Here is a 26,258-nt window from a genome sequence, read left to right as displayed (position 1 = left end):
GCCCACCGCAAACTCTAGTTACATTTTGCATTTAGGAGCAAACACACCTCTCCTCTGCAGCTGCATAGAGCACCTTGAAAGAACTTTGCTCATCCAGTCGGCTGTGGCGTGTAGGGCGCTCTGCATGCCTGCACAGTGCAGTGAACACTCCACACAAGCTCCCTGCACTAAAATGTGTAAGGGTCAGGCAGGAGTAGGGGCGGGATGGGAATGGATCTGGGTGGGGGGTGGGGGTGCCATGTAAGGGTCCTCGGAGACCATTGGCCCAAGTAGCCTGTGGGCTCCAAACCTGGAGGGAAGGGTAAATCTTCCTTGGCTCTTTGTGTAACTGACCAATCTATGGCTGGCTACTCAAGCAGGTGCGTGCTTGGTCTTAGATTTGAGCCAGAGAGGCCCTAAAGCAGCAACCATAGAGGAAGGAAGGAGGCTGCTAGATTTCAGTGAACTGCAGTAAGAGCATTGCTGCAGAATAATGGATAAAAGAGAATTTACAGAATCTTCCCTCTAAAGAATTTTCCAAAATATAAAGCAACAGAAGCAAGGATCTTTCCCCCTTATAAGTTATAAAAGGAGCAGGCATTCTGTAATGTTAAACCATTTACTGCAGCCTAGCATGGCTTAAAGTGGAGCATCATTCAGGAATCTCAGCTTGATCACAAACATGCAGCTATAGTGGTGGAAAATGCTTTCCCCTTAAGACAAGTGTAAACACAAATGGAAAGCATCACTCCATTAACAAACCAAAGATCGATGGCCTTCTTCTTCCACACAGTGTGTATGACAAATAGACCTCTCCACATGCACATCTGGCGGAACCAGGTTCTGCATTGTGCATCATTGCGCGTGCGGGGCGATCAGGAGAAAAATCCGGTTTTTACAAGCTAATATGTTATTATTAGTTTGTATCTCTCTGAGAGACTCTCTCCGGTGGAACTGTAATCTGGTGAACCTGGAACCCATGAAATGAGATTTTCAGTTGTGTGAGTTAGGGATAGGTATGATATATTAAAGCAGATTTACTTTCCATATAAGGGAGGTATCAACTGAGCTCTGATGAATTAACCTTAAGCAGTTCTGGTGCAGAGCAGAACACTTCTCACATGCTGGCTGGGTTATCCTCCACCTTGCTTTATTTTATCTGTTTAGTGCAATTGAATAATTCCACCACAAATAAAATCACCTGCAATTTTGTGTGTGTGATGCTAATGGGAAAAGGATGCAAATGCCCCTTCATGCAGGGGGAGGGCTCTGAGAGGGGGAAATTGCAAGGATCTGGTCACGGAGTTTAGTTCATCACCTGGAAGTGGCCTGGAAGTCCAGGCTGCCAAGAAGTCAGGTGGGTGAGCTGGCAGGAAGTAAGGAAGGTTTCTGATGGAGCCCAATGTAGGGTCCATCAGAACTACATTACAATCGACCTGTTTCTATGAAAAAAAATGGATATTGATGATTTGGTGAGTTTGACAAAAACGGCTGTGATGGAATTTTTCAGACCAGCTCTACTCACCCTGCATCCACTGATGGCATCACAGTGCTCGGGGAGAATGGTGTAGAGTGCGTCTATCAGCCGCTGCAACACAGGGCGGGGAGCAAGGACAGAAGTAATTGGGGTGTAAAGCATTTGGTAAAATCTTAATCAAATTGGAGTCCACAATGATTTTCACACAACAATGGGCTGAATTCTCTGTTGCCCTGGACCTTGTGCAGTCATTTACACCAGTGCCAAGTTAATGGGAACTGTTCCCAACTGGGAATGATTGCCTCCAGCAAAAGTCACTAAGCGCCCCACCCACCCCACTTACATCCTGAATTAAGGGACAAAGGCAACTCTCTACTCTGCAGCTGCAGAGAGCAACTTGGCCAAACTGTTGCTGGTCCGCTGTGCCACGAGGCGGGGCTGGGTGATACAGGGCACTGTGCCTTCCTGCAGCAACACAGGGGTGCAATCCACCCTGCCCAAGGCCCAGTGCACCAGAGAATGTACCCCGACCTCTATACCTGCATTGTAAAAAAACCCAAAAATGCACCTGTCTGTACGGCAATCACCATCACTAGCCAAACCCAGACAGTACCTGTATGCTCGTTTGTACAACTGCTTAAAGAACTAATGACACCAATAGATATTTCCATGCTTCATACTAAGTATCTATGAAAGTTCCTTGTTGTACCTTATTTTATTCCTTCCCTCCTCCCCATTACAAATTCTCTTCTGAGGAAAAAATCAATCTCTCTCTTGTTAGGTTTTTGTTCTTTTTTGTTTGTTTGTGGCTTTCCCAGGGGGTCGCTGGGTTAGCTATCCTTTTGCCTAAGCAAGCGGAATTAATTAGTGATGTTGGATTATCAGTAATGTTGATTTGTGTGGTGGGGCACCACTCCATAAACCTCCATCCCCTGGGAATTAGCCAAGGGTTAATCTCACCCTGAGCCAGTCTCTGAACATTGATGATCAGATTCACTTAAAGGGTCATTTTTGACAGTTGAGCATCATGGGCGAGTCAGTTCCTGCTCCGTCTGCTAGCCCAGCAGTGCCTTTTCCAATTTGTAGTTGTGGTATTATCAAGACATTTACAGTGTTTTACCTGTCATTGCTCAGCCTTATGAGCGCCATAAATAATAGGACACTAGACAAAAAAGTGGCAGCTCTCTGTTATCTCTGCTGACACATGCATGCCTGCAGGAAGTCTGCAGGAAGCTGACCAAAACCAGTTTGCAATGCAGAAGAACCTTTCTTCCCCAGGGGTGTTTGGCAGCTTTCCTTCATGTGACGTATGGTTTGTGGAACAGAATGCTTGCAGAGTTTTCGGGTGCATGAGCCTGTCCCTGGGTGCCTTGTGTGATTTCAACAAAACAGCATATTTCATTTGCAAACAATGCACTTGGAGAAAAATCTGTTTTACAAGAGCTCTTTAGTTCTATAAACCATTTGGGAAAGATTCACAGGTGACTCTACAATGACAAATGACAGAGGGGGGAAAATGGTATGGAAAGCAACTGCAGTGCCAAATAGAATTGGAAACAGGAGCTGAAACAAGGCATTTAAAAAAATGGTGAACAGTACTAGGAGAGCAGCTTATTTACACAGAATGTTTGGAACCCTCTATATAAAGACAGTAGTGACTGCAATTGTCAAAATGGGCCATCTTGATTATCACTACAAACGTTTTTTCTCCTGCTGATAATAGCTCATCTTAATTAATTAGCCTCTTACAGTTTGTATGGCAACTTCCACCTTCTCTGTATGTGTATATCTTCTTACTATATGTTCCATTCTATGCATCCGATGAAGTGGGCTGTAGCCCGCAAAAGCTTATGCTCTAATAAATGCGTTACTCTATAAGGTGTGTGATACAGGAGGGCCAGGGAGCAGTGGGAGAGTGCTAGAGGGGAAATATATAAGCTCAAGGCTAATTAAGGTGTGGTTCCCTGTAGACTAGGGAAGGTGGCTGCAGGTTAATTGGAGCACGTGCAGTCAATTAAGGCCCTGTCAGGAATCTAATAAAACCCCCTGCGTCAGGCAGCCAAGAGAGGAGGAGGAAGGGCTAGAGCTTGGAGGTGTGTTGAGAGATTTGGAAGACCTGAGAATTGGAGTAAGGGAGACCCTGCCCAGCGGGACAGGGAGGCTCCCTTCCCCACAGGATCTAAGGACTGAGGATAACCCCACCTAAGGGGGATGAGGGTAAGAAACCCACAGAGGTTGAGAGGGGCTGGGATTCAGACTCAGAGTGAGGAGCAAACCCAGACCCCTCCCCTGCTTCCCTCCTCTACTGCCTTTCTGGGCTAGTAGCGGGGCCCTTGGCACCCAAGAGCAGGGGCAAAGGGTGGCATTTTAGCTCCCTGCCAAGAAAAGTGCAGGACCCACCAAACTAAAATTGGCCATCTTGCCACAGGTGCCACAAGTACTCCTGTTCTTTTTGTGGATACAGCCTAACATGGCTGCTACTCTGAAGCTCTTCTAGGCTTTCATATGTTGGACATCTCTATTATGGAGAATGCAGTAAGTACGTATAGTATAATTACTTCATGTACTCAGGTCTTTGTAGAAATCTGACTGTTAGTTGACAGCTATGAGACATTTTGTATTGGTGTTTATTGGACACAGTCAACTCCAGTTGCATTTGTTTACTTGAAAGTTTTTAATGCAATATAATTGGAAAAGGCCTGTGCCAAATTTGCATATTAATTTGACATTTAAGTGTATGATTAAATAAAAGCTACTGAGGTCATCACTTGACTAAATTGGCTTAATGAGTGTTGATTACACTGTGTGTTTTGATTTGGTGAGATTGCGCCATCTCTTGTACTTTTGGGTCTGTTACCACTTTCTGTTCAATTATTATGGATTGGGATGGGGAGGATGCCAGCTCCATCGATGCTCCTGGGTTGATGGAGTCACTGTGCACCGTATGACCAGCTTATCCAAAAGATTTTGAATATCTTTCGTATGGTGGTTTTCTCTCCATTTGTTAAGGACTTGGTCCCTGAAGTCCTTATTCACTCTTCACTCAAGGTGAAATTCATTCCAGCATAAGGAGGGCCTAATGCAAGGCTCAAAATTGGTGTTGTCACTCTGCACAGGCATGAATTTCACCTTCAGTCCTCACTCTGCATAATAACTTATGGTCCAGTTCCCAAAGTTTATCAGACCTGGTGTGTCTCCTGGTTTATTCTTTGTAGAAACTTAAAACAAGAGAAACATGCAGAGGAATTGATATTGTCCACTCACTTTGTAAGCATAGAACTCCGAGGGAAAACAAAAGGAGGCCCCTGTAGCTGATAGTTTCTCAGGCTCCTCTACTGTATTTGAATGCACTTCATAAATGCAAGTCAGCCTTGTGCAGTCAAGGAAGCCTGGAATGACGGTTACTGAGCAGTGACCTGCAATGCCGCACAGAAGCTCAGTACATTGCCTCTAGTCTTTCCAGCCAGGGTATAGAAAGGATAAGCCAAAATCAAGTTCTTAACTTCAGGGCTGTCTTTAAAGATAGAAAGTTGGTATCATATCTAAGAATGTTTATGGGGAGTCAAGAAACCTGGGTTCTATTCCCAGCTCTGGAGCTTGCTCACCTGCTTGGTAGAAGTCATGTCGGTTCTTATTTTCAGAAGTGGTCAGCACCCCACTTAAACTCAGGGATGCCCAGCACCTTGCATATCATTATGATAATGACTCTCAACCCCATATGAGATCAGGGTGTCGTGCAAGGAACTGTACATAAACATAATAAGAGACAGTCCCTGCCCTGAAGATTACATCATAAATAGACAAGACAAACAGAGTGTAAGAAAAGGAGTACTATTAATCCTAATTTATACATGGTAAACTGAGGCCAGATATTTAGGCCCCTAAGTGACTTGTTCAAGCTCACCTAGGGAGCCTGTGGCAGAACCAGGAATGGAATCTGTATCTTCTGAATCCCAGCCCAGTGCTTTAATCACAAGATCACCCTTGCGCTCTAACCTTTTTGTGGTTACAGGTTTCAGAGTAACAGCCGTGTTAGTCTGTATTCACAAAAAGAAAAGGAGGACTTGTGGCACCTTACACCTTACACCTGTAGCTCACGAAAGCTTATGCTCAAATAAATTGGTTAGTCTCTAAGGTGCCACAAGTACTCCTTTTCTTTTTGTGTTTACATTTTCCCACCTCTGAAATGGGTATCCTAACTCCTTCCCACTTCTGCAAATTACTTTGACATCCTCAGGTGAATGTTATTTTCCCCTGTAAGGGAAGAGTATTCTAGTACAACAATCTTGCCCCCAGAGACACCAATTTTTTTCAAGCTGTAAGTTATTCCGTTAACGATTCATGTCTCCAGTGTCATGAATGACGGGGTAGTTTCATTCTCACTTCTGTTAATGGGAGCCTATTTATCACTCTCCTTGGTGCCCAAGAAAGGGTATTGCCTCTCACAATGATATCAACTATAAGGCAGTACAGCTTCCCTGTCTCCTGTGGCTTGCAGACAGAGAGAGAAATGTAAGAGCATATTATACTGGCATACGGTTATTCATTTCAGCACATAATGGGTAAGAAATAGTCAAATATAATGAACTACAATGGAATTTGAACTGATCTTATAATTCCAACCTCAAGCAGCTTGGTAATGCAAATCAAATATCCCACTATTCCCTAATTATGCCAATAATACGTGAATTGAGACTTCAAAATTCCAGCAGAACATAATGTATATAGGAGATGTCTATATTTGTTCTGTTTATTCAGCAAGCTTTCTAGCTCCCATTAAGCTATGCACATGCTTGAAGCCCTATGTGCATTATGCTTAAGAGACGGGACTCACGTAAATGGGAGCAAAGATCTACGGGTTTAATTGTACTAAAAGTGAAGCAGAAAGACCTGCAACCTTAGCGTCCATAGGGCCATAAAAAAGGACTGCAGGATGGGTGAGAAGAAGGATGATTGAAGCACTAGCTTTAGATTCCAGAAAATCCAGGCCTCATGTCCTGTGCTTATCAAAGACTCACTGGGTGACCTGGGGATACTTAATCCATTGTGCCTCAGTTTTCCATCTGTAAAAACTGGATAAAGCCCTTCCTTTGTCTGTCCGTCTCTGGCACAGAGGCTGTCTCTGACTAGGTGTATGTATAGGCCCTAGCGCAGTGGAGGCCTGATCTTGGCTCTACAGGACTACAAACAGAAAAGGATGATAATGGATGCAGAGGTTTATTTACAAATGTGAGAACCATCAACCAACCGTTCCCACTCTTCTAGACATCAAGATAAAATATTTCGGCCATTCAGCTTCGTGACAGTGACAGGAGCCCAGAGCTGACCCAGCAGGCCAGTCAGGAAGGGAATGTCCACACTGAAGTTAAAAATCTGCAGCTGGCCTGTGCCCACTGGCTCAGGCTAAAGGACTGTGTAATTGCAGTGTAGACTTTGGGCTTGGGTTAGAGCCTGAGCTCTGGGGCCCAATGAGAGGGGAAGGTTTTGGAGCCTGAATGCCTACACCACAATGAAACAGCCCCTGAGGCCGAGCCAGGGCCAGCCGCGGGCATTTAAATGTAGTGTGGACATACCCTAAGGTATTAACTTCCACACCTGAAGTGGATTTAATTGAAGGGTGTTCAAATGGCTTAATTAGGTGGGAGACTGATGAGCTAATGAGGATAAGAGTTAAAGGGAAGAAGGCAGTGCAAGGGGGGAGAATGGTAGGCAAGGGATAAAGGATCATGAGATCTGACCCTCTTCCTTCCTCGCCACTGGGCTCAGAGGAAATTCTGCCCCCAATTGCATGTTGCTGCTCTTGAGCTTTGCTTCTCCTGGCTGAGAACGTCCCTTTAGAATCCTAGAATATCCGGGTTGGAAGGGACCTCAGGAGGCATCTCGTCCAACCCCCTGCTCAAAGCAGGACCAATCCCCGACTAAATCATCCCAGCCAGGGCTTTGTCAAGCCTGACCTTAAAAACCTCTAAGGAAGGAGATTCCACCACCTCCCTAAGTAACCCATTCCAGTGCTTCACCACCCTCCCAGTGAAAAAGTTTTTCCTAATATCCAACCTAAACCTCCCCCACTGCAACTTGAGACCATTAGTCCTCGTTCTGTCATCTGCTACCACTGAGAACAGTCTAGATCCATCCTCTCTGGAACCCCCTTTCAGGTAGTTGAAAGCAGCTATCAAATGCCCCCTCATTCTTCTCTTCCGCAGACTAAACGCTCCCAGTTCCCTCAGCCTCTCCTCATAAGTCGTGTGCTCCAGTCCCCTAATCATTTTTGTTGCTCTCCGCTGGACGTTTTCCAATATTTCCACATCCTTCTTGTAGTGTGGGGCCCAAAACTGGACACAGTACTCCAGATGAGGCCTCACCAGTGTCGAATAGAGGGGAATGATCACGTCCCTCGATCTGCTGGCTGTGCTCCTACTTATACATCCCAAAATGCCATTGGCCTTCTTGGCAACAAGGGCACACTGTTAACTTTAATAACTTAGTAAACAGGCAGACCAGAAAGCTCTTTATCCCTGCATTCCTTCCCTGGCCCCGATGTTCACAGACCCCAGAGCTGCTTCTCACACCATGCAATCCACTGCAGGCAACCTACAGCAAGACATTCTGAGCTGGGATTGAATCGGGATGTTGGCCATGTTGGAGAACAACCTGCTTTCTGGGTTTCATGCCAGCTTGCCCTTCTAGGTCCATCCTTACCCAGTTGTCAGAGGGGAGCCTGTGCACCACATTCATGGGACTCGGTGCATCGGAAGATGTGATGCTGTCTTTGGAGAAGTTACTCTGCTGGGGGGAAATGAAGTTCCATATGGAGCATATGCCATTAATCCAGCACGCTGAATTATTCAGACGTTTAGAATAATGAATCATGGAGCAAAGTCTGATGTTCTGAAGCTCTGCAGGGGTGTCTCAGGCAGTCCCTTGTGCAGCAAACCCTGCCAGCACTCGCCGAATGGGAGCACTGTGCCAAGCTGTGACCGTAAAACGTTTCCTCTCAGTCCATTTCTTGTGGTTACATTCCCCTTCGTTGCACATAAAAGGAAATTCGGGGCCCAGTCAAGTGAACAATCGCTGCTTGCTGTCGCCTCTTCTCCAGATCAGGTGCTTCCCATGCAGCAGTACGCAGAGGGGGAACCCAGGGAGCTGTGACTCTGGCACTTAAGACTCCCGCAAAGCCTGTTCCCCCTCCAGCTCAGTGCAATGAGGAGTATGGGCCGCTTCCTGGGCCGGTCTAAATCCGGTCCAATGGAGCAATGCTGATTTGAGGATCTGGCCCTATACGTAACTAGCTCCATCAACCCTGACAGCAAGAGAAACTGGCAGGGACATTTCCCCTTTAAATATCTAGGAACACTTTTGCAGAGAAGATGGCAGATTTTTAAAAATTCATTTGCATTGGAAAGATTATATCTAGCATTATTTTGCATGGCTCTCTACTTATCATTTAATATTTATATAGCAGTAGTGCCCAGAAGCCCCATTTGGGATCATGCCTCCCTTGTGTTGGGTGTTGCACAAACAGCTTATTAGTATTAGTTATTATTTGGATTACAATGCTGCCTAGAGATCCCAAGTAAGATCAAAGCCCCATTGCGCTAGGTGCTGTCTCGGGGCAGGGACTGCCTCTCATTATGCATGGACATTTACGATCTTAATGACAAGATGGGCAAAGGGTGTGAGGGAAAACAACAACACAGAAAGGTTAAGTCACATAATAGCAGCTCTGGGATTAGATCCCAAGTCTCAGGTTCCCTATTCCAGGGACCTTGCAGCCTCCCCAGCTTCTTCACTAAAAACTCCAACTCTTCCTCAGCTCCTGTTAATGCCTCCGTTTCATCCCCAAGGGTGCAATCCTTGCATATGCATCTGATTTTAAAATACTAATATTTGCTTGCAAGACATACTGGTCTCTGTGCTCTGAGAGGGGCAGTGATGGGGTAAATATAACTCATGTTGGAATTACATGTAGAAGGCACCCAGATATGGTGGTAATGGCAGCCAATATAAAATCCAAGATACAGTAGACCCTCCAAGTTAAGAACACCTTGGGAATGGAGGTTGTTCGTAACTATGAGGTTCTGTTGTACCTTAACAGATAGATAAATAAATGGCTTTCTCTGGCAGGTCACTGATCACTGCATGCAACTGGGGAATATTATCCCAGATATATTAATGCTGTAATTTGGATACTTCAAAAGGTACCTGGTCCCCTACTCATCCTATAAATGGGTCTATTAATGACTATCTCCCCTCTTATGAGTAGCAGGACAATTGAATCTCTTTCTAGCAACGTTGTTCTCTGCGCTGTGGGTCTTGTTAATACTCATAATAGAAAAGTCTCCTTGTCCATTTCAACCTACTCTGCGTGGCCCATGGCTCCAAGCTAGACAGACCAGCTGATGCTATTGCAGAAGCAACAGCATCCGAGCCTTGTTGGTTGGAGGGATGGGTATCAACAGCACTGTAGGAAACAAAACAGGGAGTTGAATAGCAAACCGGAAGGGGATCCACCTAACCATTCAGTTCCGCCCTCCAGTGGCTCAAGGTGCATCCACTGTGTCTCCTCCTCCTTCAGCTCAGGATGCAGAGATGCTGGAGATTTGACGGAGTGCATGCATGGAGTCTGTAGCAACCAGCAGCCTAAAGGTTAAGGAAATTCCCTGGTTACAGTCAGTTTGTTGCCATGTGGAGAACTCCAAATATACCTTTGAGAGACTTGCATTGAAGTTTTGTCAAAGCCAAACTTCCCTGCTTAAAATTCTACAGCTCCAAGGGTAATTTATGGCTGCTTGTGCTACCTTATCAAGTTGGGACTCAGAACTGGAGGCAGCCAATGCAAGTCTAGCACTTCTTCCCATTGCCTTGACAACACTCAAGTTAATTAAAAGATTGGCAAACGTTAAAAAGAGCTTAACAAAACCAAAAAATCTTCAGGCCTGTCAGTCACTAAATAGATTCCATCAGGGTCCTATATCCTGGCCAAATCAGTTACTGCATGTGACGCAATCTCTCTCCCCCTCCCTCCTTGTATCGTGTTGAAAATGTGTGGTGGTCTGGGTGTTGCAGGACCTCCCTTTTTTGGTGTCATGCAGCATAAAAGGCTCCATTATTTCTAGTTCGCTCTCAAATTCCCAGCACAGGGTTGTAAACTCAAAATCCGGCACTAGAAGAGGTTTCCTGGGGGGGTAAGATGTTACGGGGGATGCAAAGCTCCCATTGGAGAGAATGTGCATGCTACACACCATTGTTGTCTGACTGCCAATTATTCACTGGGTTCAGAAAGATGGATTATTGAACAAAGCCGGCATTTTGGAGCTCTGCAGCGGGGTCCTGCAGGAGGCTGTGCTCAGAGCAGGCAGGTGTCATTTTCAGCAGAGCTCAGAGCTGCCTGCATCTTTCATTCAACGCTGCAAGGCCACGTACCCTGCCACACGTTCTGCTCAAACGTCTAGAAGTGCAAGAGGCAGGTTCAGAGCTGCATGAAAACAGCCAGGGTTTTGCTTCATGGATATTGTGGCACACGTTAGAAATGTCACTGCAATTCATGTATTTCACATTTGCTATTGTTTGGGCCCCATTTAGCATTTCTATGTATTCTCTACGCTACAGTAGCACCTTGAAGCTCCAGTTGAGCTCAGGGTGCCTTTGTGTTGGGCATTATACAGAAATAAAAGAAAGTCTTTGCCCCAAGGGTCCCAATCCTGAAAATGGATCCATGTAGGTGAGGCCCCATTGACTTAAATGGGATTTAGCACAGGTGCAGCTGTCTACTTTTGTGTGTTTGCAAGACCAGGGCCTAATCAGAGACCAGGCATGACTAGTGGGTGCAGGACATAAGGAAGGACATGGGCAAGGGAGTGGTGACAGTAGGAGGACCACAGGCTGCATATATCAGTTGTGGGTACAGTTTGGAGGCTTGTGGTTTTGTTTGGGTTTTCAGGGCAAGATAAATGAACGAGAGACTAACAAATCAAATCAATGGTGACATCACACTAACTGCTGAGATTTTACTTTTGCCTCCCCTTCCTTATGCCCCCCCTCCCCCAAATGGGGCAAGATTTGGGATTTAATGCAGCAGAGGAGCAAGCAGTTGGATCAAAAGACCTGCACAGTTGGACTTACTCCCAACAGAGCAAACTAAATCGAACAGCCTTCTGGGAATCCTCCAGAGTTCCTAACAGCCAAATCAATTCAGTGGTGGAATCATTTTTCAAAGGAAGTGGTGGAAGCTCAGTCCCTTGAGATGTTTAAAAACTGAACTGGACAAAGCCCTCAAAATTATGTTGTATGGAACACTCTTGCATTAGCCTCCAGGGATGGCGGTTTGACCTTATATTGACTGATACGTCTTTTCCACTGTTAACTTCCCTGACCCTCAGATTAAAGAGTTTGCGCAAAATTGAGAAACTGGGAAAAGCAAAGTCACAATTCAGAAAGGCTAAGAAAATAAGTTTAGGTCCCAGTGCAACCCATTTAATGAGCAAGTGAGTTAAAATACATGGCAGCTGAATTGCTGAGTTTGTCTGAAGGTTTTTCCCACAGAGCTCATTAAACCTTTTAATATAATTCTGCTGCTACCATGTCCCCAAATATTTTTGGCATCATGAATTTCAGGAGATGCATCAAATACTTTAATAGTTCCCCTCCCACCTGCTTTCAAGTTAAGAAAAACACCCTGATTCAACAATCTCGGTGGCTTTAATAAAGGATAAGTGAATTATGTATCTTTTTTGTCTTTTAAAGAGAAGATCTGTGCATTGTGTGTTTTTTACAATGGCGCAAATTTATCCTGAAAAAAATACCCTGTGTGTGCTCTCAGCTGGAGGAGATGTATCATTTAGGAGCACCTTTAGAGTGAACACACTCAGTATGCAGTTGATCGTCAAGCCAATTAAAAACAACCAAAACCTGGTTATTGACAGCCAGTGGGTTTAGCTCTCAGGTTATTGCATTGGAACTCTACCACCAGCTAGGGCTTCAGGAGGGCTCTTTATAAATATATTTGTAAACTAAGGTCATGCTAATGATGCGGCCCACCTGACTGTCCTGGAGACCAAAGAGGTGCCATACAGAACCTTGAATGGTTTCCTTCCCCACACTGCTAGCCTTGTGATATACCTTGAGTGGGCTCTGAAAGGGTCACTTTTTGAGGAGTGATGCTTCTCCCTGCCCATTCATTCCTTGATTGCCCTGTTGAGATTCTGCTAATCATGCCTATGGCTTCTGAGCTGTAGACACCTGCTCGCTACAAACTGGATTCAGACCTCACATTAACTTCTTATAGGGGCCACCCAATAGTCATGGCTTTCAGTTCCTCATTACGTGATTCAGATTTGAGCCAATGACATAATGGTGAAAGGCTCCATATATGATTATCTGCTAGACCTTTTAGATTAGCATTTTGAAAAGCCACTTGGCTTAGGAGACTCTGGTGGGTCTCTGAGTCTTAATGGGACGTGTCCTAAGTCACTCAAGTGTTTTCAAAAACTGCACCCTAAGACTAAAAGAGCTATTTTCCCCCAACATCTTGAGCTGGAGTGGTGCTAACGGAGGTTTCTATTGTTGATCTGTGACTATTAGAACGATTGTTTAAGTACTGGTTTCAGAGTAGCAGCCATGTGAGTCTGTATTCGCAAAAAGAAAAGGAGGACGTGTGGCACCTTAGAGACTAACCAATTTATTTGAGCACAAGCTTTCGAAATAAATGAAAGCTTCTGCTCAAATAAATTGGTTAGTCTCTAAGGTGCCACACGTCCTCCTTTTCTTTTTGTTTAAGTACTGGTATCTCAACACTATCGTAGTTCACTGCCGCATTAATTTATTATCATATATAGAAAAAGACGTAATGGGATCTAGAGCAATCTGGGGGTGCAAGGCCTGTATCCTGGACTGTAAAACTCCCAAATCTAGGAGATTTAGAAGTTTCAGAGCTTGATGCAGCGGAGAGGCTATTGGGCATGTGCATGCAGAGGCTTCCACTCCCATTGCTGATGAAGTAAAGGTTTTCTTTTGCACACAATAGGGTTAAAATGAGAAGTGTAGCCCCTCCTCACCTCCACTGAGATCAGAGGAGAGCTCCCCCTCTTCCTGTCCCTGGTTTGAATAAGCAGCATCCCCCCTCCCCCCATCCAGTTCCCATCCTGTCTCAATGTCGTTTGACTGCTGCATGGGGGAGCTGACACCAAGGTCAGAGGCTCGCACAAACCAGGTCATGGGGATGCAGAAGTCGTATTGGTTACTTTCTAGTATTGTAACAGGCTGGCATGAAAACAAAGGAAATGGTAATGTTAGCACAAGAACCAAACCACTCCGCTGATCATTCCGTAGAACCGGGTGGATGATGATTCCTGTTTCATGACCTTCGAATCCCCCATGTCCTGGACTGTAATATCCATTACAATCTACATACCACACAGACTATGCTGACAGCTTGTGCCACACGCTCTCAAAGAAACTGCGCTAGCCGTCACCTTCAGCCCCCAACTAAAACCCCTCCAACGCATTATTAAGGATCTACAACCTATCCTGAAGGATGACCCAACACTCTCACAAATCTTGGGAGACAGGCCAGTCCTTGCCTACAGACAGCCCCCCAACCTGAAGCAAATACTCACCAGCAACCACATACCACACAACAAAACCACTAACCCAGAAACCTATCCTTGCAACAAAGCCCGTTGCCAACTGTGCCCACATATCTATTCAGGGGACACCATCACAGGGCCTAATAACATCAGCCACGCTATCAGAGGCTCGTTCACCTGCACATCCACCAATGTGATATATGCCATCATGTGCCAGCAATGCCCCTCTGCCATGTACATTGGTCAAACTGGACAGTCTCTACGTAAAAGAATAAATGGACACAAATCAGATGTCAAGAATTATAACATTCATAAACCAGTCGGAGAACACTTCAATCTCTCTGGTCACGCAATCACAGACATGAAGGTCGCTATCTTACAACAAAAAAACTTCAAATCCAGACTCCAGCGAGGAACTGCTGAATTGGAATTCATTTGCAAATTGGATACTATTAATTTAGGCTTAAATAGAGACTGGGAGTGGCTAAGTCATTATGCAAGGTAGCCTATTTCCCCTTGTGTTTTCCTACCCCCCCCCAGACGTTCTGGTTAAACTTGGATTTGTGCTGGAAATGGCCCACCTTGATTTTCATGCACGTTGTAAGGAGAGTGGTCACTTTGGATAGGCTATTACCAGCAGGAGAGTGAGTTTGTGTGTGTGGTTTTTGGAGGGGGGTGAGGGGGTGAGAGAACCTGGATTTGTGCAGGAAATGGCCCACCTTGATTATCATACACATTGTGAAGAGAGTGGTCACTTTGGATGGGCTATTACCAGCAGGAGAGTGAGTTTGTGTGTGGGGGGGGCGGAGGGTGAGAAAACCTGGATTTGTGCTGGAAATGGCCCAACTTGATGATCACTTTAGATAAGCTATTACCAGCAGGAGAGTGGGGTGGGAGGAGGTATTGTTTCATGGTCTCTGTGTATATAATGTCTTCTGCAGTTTCCACAGTATGCATCCGATGAAGTGAGCTGTAGCTCACGAAAGCTTATGCTCAAATAAATTGGTTAGTCTCTAAGGTGCCACAAGTCCTCCTTTTCTTTTTGTGAATACAGACTAACACGGCTGTTACTCTGAAACCTATAAGAATGCTGCAGATGCAGGAAGGTATTTGTGGGTAAGAATTCAGAGACCAGCCAAGATAGTCAAACCTCAGAAGTACATTCTAATGAATGATGCAAATCCTTCCATTAAGAATAAACTCTTCAAGCACTGCTTGAGTCTTGGGCGCACACAGTAATTGACTTGAAACAAATTATTTAAAGCTTGAGCGTTACCCATCAAGTGTCTCTGGATTTCCTGTCTGCTGGGGAGCCGCCTGATTTGGATTCTGAATCCCCATTTCTTTTTGTTTAAATGTTATGTTGTTAACCCTGATTCATTCTTCTGACTGTGTCTAAATATTCTGCTTCCTCTCCACTAGCCCTTGCTCTTTAAAGCACCTTCCTCTCTCCCGTAATTTTTTTTGACACTGTTTGTCATTTGGAATCCCATCTCAAAACCACTCTGTTTCTGGAATCTAACTGCTGCATTTTCTCGGCCCGGATCCAAAGCCTTTTGGAGTCAATGGGAGTTTTTCCATTGACTTCTCTGCACTTCTGATCCTTTTCCTTCTCGTCGTGTAAACCCAGGACTTTGTTCTCATGCAGCCACACAGATGATGCCCTGTTTGTTTAGATTATTTATTTGTATTATGCCTACTGTGGGGCCTGGTGCTTCCCTTCTTCCCTATGGCCCTAGAAACCATAATGAGCACCCAGAGGCAATCAAGATCAGGGTCCCATGGTGCTAGGTGTTGTGCAGACACTTAGTAAGAGGCAGTCCCTGCCCCCCAACAGCTCTCAGTCTGTATGGACAAGACAGACCCACCTGGGAGATCGGCAATATGTTTATCCCCATTTTACAGAGGAAGGACAGAGGATTATCCCCATTTTACAGCAAGTGTAAGCCGCAGCGGCTGTCAGAGCGCGTGGGCCCTGCAGCAGGATCTCTACGGGTGAGACAGGGCAGATGGAACATGGCTGGGGAAGGAAGGAAAGAAATGGGGCTCACAGGATGGTTGTGAGGCTGTTCCAAAGTCCAGTCGAGTTGCTGGAAAGACACCACCCCCACAATTCAAATCAATGGGCTTTGGATAAACTCCATGGAGAGAATTGAAGAGTTTTTCAAGACTTCTCCAAAGTGGACTGAAATCTCAAACCTGGTGAAGTTCACTTCCCATGCATTTCTATTTACTCATATGGGTATTAAATGTTCACACTGTGCATGGAGTCACTAGGGTTTCTTGTTAAATAACATTAGTCATTGGAAAAAAAAAATGTGGCTATTATCCTCACGGAAATTACCCTGCTTTTGATTAAATTTCCTATCACCAAGTCTCCAGGACATTTGCTGCTTGGGAACATCTGTCTGTAAAGGAGAGACACCACAGTGCAGTCTGATGGGGGGGAAAAAACATTTTTCATCCCCAATATTAGCACACTTAATGTGACACATCTTCTGTCGAGACAGACCCTTGAGTTTGCACAAACAGCTCCCTGGCTGTGCAGTTCTGCTCTCCAATTTAGAGTTTAGTGTATTTACCAGGAGATCGCCCCTAAAGAACACCATTTACTAACCTGACAAAACCCTAATTAGATTTCAGCTTCTGTTGCTGTATGCCAGTGACAGGATGAGTTATCAGGGTGGAAAATGCAAACGCGGCACGTACCAAAAGGAAGCCAGTCTTTGCTTCCTGGCTCAGACTTGCTCGCGCGCTCTTTTCTTTTTCCAGATAGAGATTTCAGTTTTAAAGGCTTAGGAGAATGAAATGCCAATCAGTATCAAAAGTGACGGACACCTCATAGAATTATGACATCCAATATCGGGCATGTCCTGCCGCTCTTCAATGCACCGCATCACCCCTAAGGGCTAGGGCCAAGTCTATAGCTACTTCTTATAGGGCACACAGGACAAGCTTTTATATTACAGGCACAGGTGACCCTGCAGCTCCCCACCCTCAAGATGGGGAGGCAGCGATGGAAAGGGGTTGAGGCTGAACAAAGAGCCTTCTTTGTAGCTTTCTGGTTTCCAGACAGCATTGCAGGCTCATTCCAAAGGAGGTGGTGTCCTTGTACCAGTTCCTGTAATCCCTATGGCTAGCGTCTCGCCAGCCCTCCCCAGAAAACCGCCTGCCACCCCCACCTTCTGCTCCTGGGCTCACATGCCCTGAAAGGCCAGGGCTCTGTGCTCCGGGTACCACTCCAGCCTGCCACCTCCCCTTCTGACTCATGGGCACAGAAGATCCCAAGTGAATTTTCAGGCTCAGGTAGGGATGAACCGCCCTAAAGTTCACCTGCTTCTCTGAAGTCTACAAGCCTTTGGTACACGGCTGAAGAAGTGGAAGCACTGGGCTCCTGAGTTTCATTCTGGGTTTAGCCACTGGCTCACTGGGTGAGAGTCAACCAACCCTAAACTATTCTGTTCAGTCTCAGACAATTCTTCATCTTCATTCTCCTCTGTAAAGGCATGTGCAAAATCTTAATGCCTTTGCCCACCACCTGACACCTTCCATATGTATTATTATTGCTATTTTATTTATTTATTTACCTTGCAGTAGCTACTAAGGGCTCTACTCATGGACCAGGACCCCATTGTGCTAGGCACTGTACAAACACAGAACAAAAAGCCAATCTGTACTCAAGGAGAATATAATAATCCATTGCCCTTCTGTAGTGCTTTTAATTTAAGTGTCTCCAGGCACGTTAAGACTCACAATTAAGCATATTCGCTGCACCTGAAGCAGGTGAGTTTCATGCTTCCTGCTGTAAGTCTGGAGAAACTGAGGCATAGGCTCTAGTGGTCATATAAAGGGACACACTGCAAAGGTCGTTTTTGCACCCAGGCTTTGGAAAATCGGGGAAGGAGGGATGGGATTTTCAGGGATGGGAAATTAGTAGAAGGGGGTGGGGATTTGATCTTCAGAGCTGCTTGGTTTGTTTGTGGTAGGTTATTCTGAATTAGTTATATTTGACAATTAATTGACTATCTATATTCACAAATTGTCAAAAACAAAAAGGTTTCTCAGGGTTCCCAGCTATCACAAATTTATCATGAGTCCCATGATATTTGGTGCTTTTATAAAAGCCCCAGCTTCTGGAATCCTGTGATTACATGAGAATCTCATCAATCATTTCAAAATGAAAACATACTTCTAGCTCTCATTGTTGCAGAGAAAAGCTGGAAAACATGATCCGAGAGCCCGGTAAAGCCTCAGAAGGCAAAGAGAAAGGACCCAACATTGATTATTTCTTTTTAAATATCCTGATCTTTAAGCTAATCTCATGATATTTCAGGGCCTGACACATGGTTTCTGAATGCTCAGGCTTGGCAATGCCGGTTCGATATTTCTAATGGAGTAGTTTGCTCCTCTGTCTACTCTGGACATGCTGGAATGATTGACAACCCTTTTCTTATTAGGTAAAACGCCTTCTGTCACTTGTGGCCGTCGTTTCTCTTCATCCCTCTAATAACCCTTTTAATTTGCTGAGTCTCATTTCCTGGATCTCCCTGGCCCCCCTCGCCAGACTGTTTGTTTTTGAAAGGCCTCTTGCTTAGCTGCCCTTGCTCGTCCCCGACCAGGCTGCCCTGTTCGCGGTGTACATTTAACCGCGATGAATTTCGGTTGTGGCTGCTCCACCTGTTTCTCAAACGGTGGCAGATGGAGCGGCAACAACAGGAGCGTGTTCCATGCAAAACGCACTGCGTGTTTTGATGCAATTCATATTAGAAACAGCGATGGGAGGAAAGGATGGATTTTTGTGTGTGTGTGTGGCCGTTTTTTAAGAGGCAAGAGCATTTGACAGCCGTCAAGGGTCCAGTGGCCTCCTCAGAGCATTGTTGTTTTCCCTCAGGATTGATACCTGGGGTTTGAGAAGAGGTGGGAGCAGGGGCTCCCAACACGCACACCCCCCCACCCATAGCACTCATGGACCCCCAATACATCCCCCACCCTGGTTAGAACCAGGGCTCAAAGGTTTTTAAATCAAATAGTAGCTTTCAGTTCGTATTTTTTTGGAGCGAATTTCTTTCTGGTGAAAGGTACGAAGGTTAAGGCCCTGATCCTGGAAATGACTCCCCGAGGGCCTGTCCCTGTGCCCATCAGACCCGCCTATGTGAGGACTGTAACTGCTGTTCTGGTGCCAGGCAGATCCCACAGGAGTGTTCAGAGAAGAGATCATTTCAGTCAGGGGCCACTGCTTGTTCGGTTCCACGCGGGGGGATGGCTCCTCAGTTGGTGTAAGCTATCAGGGCAGCTCTACTGAGGCCTATGTTGGTGCAGCCTTTTATTTTAATTAACGTGAATTCTGTGACGTGGCATTACGTCACCGTGAGTTTGGCTCTGGCGGCTACACTTTCAAGCTTAACAGAGTGACAGTCACCTCTGCTACTTGCTTCCGAGTTAGTCTCTAGGAACTCATGAAGACGAAGGGTAGTGACCACGCAGACATACACCAGTACAAGGTCTAGTCTATTTTACACGTTTTATTAAAGTTACAATTAACGTGATGCTTACCCAAAAATATAGAAATTCTATACAGACCTATGCACAAGTAACAACTATAGTTATACTCCCATCCTTAACAACAGCGTTAGGGTCTGATGGGTCTCTCATGACTTGATCATCAGTAGAAGGATGATTTCTGCTGAAGTCTCCCACAGGGAGCTCAATTTTCCCGTTCTGGGCATGCCCTTTTTATAGTGTGATTCTGTCTATACCTACATTCTGCGCATGTCCATAAGTGTCAACCCTCTTTTCTCTTCTTGGTCAGTGTCCCCTGGAAACTTAAGGGGACCCCAATTTTCTATAGGCTGTGTAAGGTCCTTTGTTCTCATTAGCACTGAGACACAATCCTGTGGTTGTGAGACCGATACACCTTTATGGTATTTTTATGATCTAATATTCATCTTCTGGGTAATTTTGCCCTATATTACCACTTGGCACCTCTTTTCCCATAATCTTAGGACATTTGGTTATTTCTTGGTGATTGGTTTAAGTCTTCATTTCTTGTCTCTAAGGCCTAAAATAACAAAGCTAAAGTCTTTCTGGCCTCAACCTACAGATTCTTGTGTTTCAGCTTGTCTTACTCATGTCTAATACTTGGTTCCTTTAAATACTGATCAATCTTATACTTTTATAATCCTACAGATTAACATATAACTAATATAGGTAATATAACACTGATTAATCATAACATCACACAATAAATGGATAATAAACTAAATCATTGGCTACACTGGCTTACACCATTAAGGATTTGGCCCTGAAACCTGAGTGGAATGTAAGGGCATTTAGTGCATGACCACCGGATGGGAGCTGCTTTTCTGAGTTATTACTATTTATTACATTGTGCCAGTGCTTGCCACATGGGAGGCACTTTCTGGATATCCCTGTCCTGCTCGCCGTCTCAGGATGGGCAGACCAGTAGACCATGGTTAGAGGAAGGTGAATAACCTGTTGGGACATTTTAATACACATCAAGCGTAGGCAGCTGTGCAGAAGTGGGTCATTCAGAGGGACCTTTCGGGTGAGCCGGGAGCTCATACCTGAGCATTAGTGGAAAGATCACAGTGGCCAGTTGGTTAAACATGATCTAATTTATTTTTGCTACAGTAGCTCCTAGAATCATCAGCCAAATTCAGGGCCCTGTTGTGGTAGGTGCAGTACAAACATATAGGAAGAAACAGACTCTTTCGCCAAGAGCTCAAAATCTGCATAAACAAGGCAGACAAATATGTAAAGAGCCTTGCCCAAGGTCATCCAGCAACAAAGCTGGCACTAGAACCCAGCTTTCCTGATCCCTGGTCAGATACCACATCCACCAGACCATGCTGCCTCTCAGATAAAGCCTGCAACATAGAATAACCTAGAGGACAGATAGAAACTTTGAAGAAAATTAATGATAAAGAACTGGCCTGATGTCAACAGGAACTTCAGTAGCTGGGTACCTTTGAAAACCAGCCCATACCAGAACTCGTCCCTGCAGTTTTTCTTGCATCTGCAGGGGAGACCACATGAATTATTTTCAGGATTCCTTGTCTGTGTAACTCTAATGCCTTTGCCTTTGTGCTACTGACAAAGTTAAAACTAGTGCACAGTTCCTTAATCACTTTTTGGCAAACATTGTTAAGCCTCATTAATGTAAATTAATGATCTGTTCTTTTTTCCAGAGCCTGAATCCCCTCACATGAACTTACATTATGTAGGAACTTTAAAAAAAATCTATTTTTTAGTCCTTACTACAGATTGACGTATGGTTTTCTGCTCCGCGCTGATTGGACCAACGAAGCCTGGAAGAACGGAGACCTGCTGTAGTCTCGCTTCATCTCCCACTTGGCCTCACAGGCCCTGGGGTGGGGTGTGCAAAGTTCTGACCAGGGATTTATCTTTAAACGAGGGGGAAAAAATGTGTGGGGGGCGGGGAGAAGGGAGCAGCAGCTGATAATTTTTAAAGACTTGCTGAGACCAAGTAAAGACAGTGTTAAAATGTGATCTTTAGTGACAGTCCTGCTTTTATATTTTGTATTTGCAGGGCCTCTCCCCTCAGATCAGTATAACCAATACCAAATAAAATGAATTATTCCATTCTATTCTAGTAACACCCAAAGGCCCCATCCGGTGGGTGCTGTACTAATGGAGGCCTCAGCCCCGCAAGGTACAGCGTGCAGGCCAATGCCAGGGCCAGCAGGGAGTGCTATTGAAGTGACCGGGATTCTGTGCTGTGCACAGTTCTCTTTGCAGAATGGGGCTCTCAGGTAACAGGCCGTCCCTCCTTCATTTATAACACTCCACGTGCTTAACACAGATCTCTTTCCTACAGCTCTGCCTGCCTGCTGCATCGCTCCCTGCTAATGAAACAGTCTCTAGACTAGGGGAAAAAGCCCACCTTGAGTGGACCGTGGTGCTGTAAGACGCTGAAACATTACAGCCATAAGTGCTGTCCAACCAGCCAGGTGTTGGTGGGGGATAAATCACCACCGGCTGTACTCGCTAGCAGGCAGAGAGGCACCTGTGGCAGTCAGCAGGGAGCATTAGAAAAGCTCCCAGCCTTGGCTAGTAGCAGAAATGGCAGGTGTAGTGGCTGGGTAGCTGTCGCTGCCCTGATCCCTTTAGACAGCCACTGTAGTGCTAAATGTGTTGCTCTTCACCATTTATGATCATTCAGGCAAGAGTAAAGTGGGTGTGAATAGCTGCTTTTCTGAAGTGGGATAGGGCAGCGGGCCCAATGCTGCCAAAAGTGAAAGAGGGGACTATTAATCTTAGTTTTGTATCATGTCAGGTTTTAGAGGGAAGGTTTAAATGGAAAGACAATGAATTAGGAAGTGAGGTGAAAATCATCCCCCAGCCATAGTTGTGTACAAACAAAGCCATCCTTGGCCGAGAATTACACAGCAAGGGTGGTGCTTTTGTCTTAGAACAGGGGACTCCAATTTCCTCAATATTTTTTTATTAGCATTTTAAAGAAAAAAATATTCAAGGGGCTGGAGGTTGAAATAATCTCTTTATTCTGAAATGGTAAAGATTCTGGGTGCAGGCCAAATAATTAGGTTCCAAATTTGAAATGAAATGTTTCCCTTGAAATAAGAATTTAAATGAATTAGCTGCTTCTCTCACCATGCACTGAAAGGTCTGTTTAATTTAAAAGCTGGGTATAATCTTGGCTTGGCACGTACAGTTTAATTACAGGCAGGTTTGAGAATAAACAAAAACCTCACTGTCAGTGCAGGGCCCAGCACGGTTAACTCTAGGATTTTTCAAATTATTTTACAAGTATTGAAATTGCTTTCTAATTAATTTACTCTCTTGACCTATTTGTGGGTTTATGGAAATTAGGTTAGTTAGCTTGCTCCCTAGTTGAATTATGTCATTCAAAGCCTAAACTAGAGGCACCTGTTAGAGATTCAGCTTCTAGAGCTGCTTGAGGATTTATTACTTGAGACAGGAATCGCAGCTCCTTGTTTACAGCTGTGGCTTGGGTTGTGTGAAAGTCCTGGGAAAGATGCACTGGGCACCTTGTCTCTTGCAAAACTCTGCTCTCCCATTTGGAAAGATGAGTGTGACTCTCTTTGCAGAATGGTTTTAAATTCAGTTGAGCTCTGATTAGTGCCCAGTCCAGAGCCAAGTCCCCCTTTCTGGGACTGAACGCTCTCTTCGATTAGGATACGTAGTGTAATGTTCAGTGACTATGTGGTGCTGGCCTCTGCTGGGGTTAGTTTGAACTGTTCTGTGCAACTGGACTGCGTGTCTACACACCCAGTCAGTGTGCCTAGCTCCTGAAAGCCATGATAATCCAAGTTTAGCCATCCTTTGGGACTAGGAGTCAGTTTAAATTAATTGTGCCTTTTGGCCTCACACTTGAACATCAAATTTAGGAGTTAGGCTAATAAGAATTGAGTTAGTAACCATGTGCAAAAATTGAATACAAGTAGAAGATACAGCAGTGAGGTAGGAATGAATTGGGGTAGCACTGAGCATCACTGAAAGTGTAAAATAACAGAAGTTCAAATTCTTACAGGCCAGTTCTGTGTCTGGAAAAAATATCCTCTGTTTCCACTTTGTGCATTCAGATCTACGTGCGAGCCCTACAGACGCAGATGGGGATCTGAACAGTTAAACTGGATTTGTTCTGGGTCAGGTGCCATCATCTGGACTATATTCTGCAGGCCAAATCCTGCCCTTGTTTTCCATCTATGCAACCTAATATTCATGGAGGATTAGCAATTCCCAAATGAGAACATGTATGATTGTTCAAAACAGAATAGACAGTGCTGTGATAGAAATAGTTGTACTTATTAGGGATACATGTTTAGCTCACCTCCTGGTTCTTCTGTACTCCAGTACTTTAATGATGCTATCTTTAATCTCTGAAAAGGTTTCTCTTACTACACTTCCTTCCCACCATTATCTGTCTAAGCTATCAGTGTTCCAAGAAGCTAATCCTCCGAGTGTCTGGTGTGATCTTACTTTTTCACCTTTTTTCCCTAAGAAGTAACTTAGTCACACTATGTTTATAGAGCAAAACATGGACCACAGTTATGATTTCTCAATGAAATAGTTGTAAGAATCCTTTTTAACACAGGCAAAACAGTGTATTTTCCCTTAATTTTATTCTCAGAAATGGCTGAACGGTTTTTGATGAATTTTATTTATTTAAATTTTAAATCACCCTGAGGCAGACACCTGGCATGACAAATTTTATCCCAAATATCCCAAAGTTTGGCAAAATCATATGCAAATGAAAACAAGACCTATAATGGGAAGCATTGGGCAACCATAATGCCTGGCAGCCGGGTCCACTTATACTAACCACAAATATGTTTGGATGTGCCCAGCTTTATCCTGTTCATTATACACATGGTGATTAGAAAATATGGAAACTACTAGTGCCCTCGTTCTTTTCTGATACCTAAATAAAAATACATTGTACAAAATATATCAAATTTTTATAAGCAATTTTAGAGCGATGTGGGTGTTGAAATACTTTGGATATTTGCCTGGAAAAACAAACAGCGAAGAATGCAGTGAACGTGGCTGTCACTAAAAAAGCTGCTGATAATTTAAGTTGTGAATTATTAGAAAACAAGGTATCTGCTGCCATTGTGGAAAATAATCAGGGACCTGTGAATTTCAAAGACCAAAATGGGATCTGAAACCTTCATTAGTAGCTTGCCACTTAAGAAACACAGCTGTAAATATTGGAAGAGAGCCACTGGCCAGGCTATAAAATTCAAACTGTTACTTGAACTGCAGATTTTTAAAGGCTTCTTTGGAATTCTAGAAATTGATTTTTTTTGTCACAGCCTGATGTCAGTTGCTCAACATTCCAATGGAACAAAACTTGGCAGACTGATCTTGAATTGCTTTCAAAATGACCTTCCATTATTGGGAATTATAATGACAATAGAACATGTAACAGTGATGGGGAAAAAAACAAAACCAACAACCCTTGCCCCTCTTGTAACACCCTCTGTCCCGAACGTTTCCCCATCTGGTAGAACCAAATTCACACTTGTTTTGCAGTCCTGGGATGTGTTGATACGTGTGTTCTTCATGTTGGATTTAGGAAGAGCTGTTTTCCTGAGATGTCCCAGTTCTGCAGACTCGGACTCAGCTTATTTGGAAGCATATCCAGATCTAAACCAAACTTTAAAGCTATGGGAAGAGTCCTAGCTCCAGTAAAGACTATATAACGGGCATAGTTATAGACAGTACTGTGTGGTTAGACTCTAGGAGGTGTTAATAAGCGATTTCTCTTCTCTTCCTTTTTTTTCTGATCAATGAAATATAGTTTTGGGGACAATTTTTAGTTTTTATGCAAAAATATTGTAATTGGAACAGATGCATAAAACTCCAAAGCCAGGCACATATGTCAGGCAGTTACCAAGAAAGGAAGCAAGCAAGGAAGAGAGATTTTGCAGATTGCAGTATGAGCCAGAACAATCAACTGACTTAAGGAGATGGGGCTGTAAGAGAAACAGCAAATATCTTGAGATAAAATCACAAGAGTTGGAAACACTGGAGTTTAGTGAATGTTTTGAAAAGTGCTTTGATATTCTCCAAATGAAAGGAAAGAAGGAAGTGCAAAATAAAATCAAAATATGCCTGGACATAAGGGCAGAATCTGCTGCCTTTCACAAATAGCAGCAAATGATTATAGCAACTTATTGGAACTTCTCTAAGTATTGAAGAGTAAAAAGAGAAACTCTGACAACTGATACAAAATACAAATAAATAAAAGTCTCATCTTGTTAGCCTGGTAATTTTGCATGCAATAGTTACTTAACAGTCAAAAATGTTGTCATATTTTGAAAACCACATCATTAACTCTCCTATTTGTCCCATTAACATAGTTCATCGCACATTGGAGCTTGCCAGTCATGACAAGCAGTGAGTTAGCGCATGGTTTAGGGCACTGACTGAGATATGAAATAAGACGTGTGTCTGAGATCTGATTGTAAACTGTAGCTGGCAAAACCGAAAGTGATTTAATGAAGTTTTGATACAGCTCGTCAAATATCGAAATGGGAAGTTGCATTATTAATTTAGAAACTCATTATCGTTTCGATCCCACTCATTCTAAAGAGTATTAATAATGGGAGCTTGTGGCAGTTTGGAAGGATGATATATTATCCTAAAGGCAAAAATATCCTTCAAAATTATGTTTCCTTTGACACCTAAAT

The 26,258-nt window shown here is 44.2% G+C and overlaps 1 long non-coding RNA gene across 1 annotated transcript; it reads left to right on the top strand.

Annotated features, from left to right (window-relative positions):
- Window positions 1-3,526: 3,526 nt before the first annotated feature.
- Window positions 3,527-24,363, top strand: LOC122463361. The gene is made up of 3 exons (XR_006286626.1): window positions 3,527-3,673; window positions 21,675-21,833; window positions 23,646-24,363. It is a non-coding gene; the product is annotated as an uncharacterized LOC122463361 (long non-coding RNA).
- The last annotated feature ends 1,895 nt before the right edge of the window (window positions 24,364-26,258 follow it).

Source organism: Chelonia mydas, chromosome 19 (genome assembly GCF_015237465.2).
Source record: "Chelonia mydas isolate rCheMyd1 chromosome 19, rCheMyd1.pri.v2, whole genome shotgun sequence".
In the NCBI taxonomy this organism is placed as follows: Eukaryota; Metazoa; Chordata; order Testudines; family Cheloniidae; genus Chelonia; species Chelonia mydas.
The sequence above is the reverse complement of the archived record's forward strand: the minus strand, read 5'-3'. Positions and strand labels throughout refer to the sequence as shown.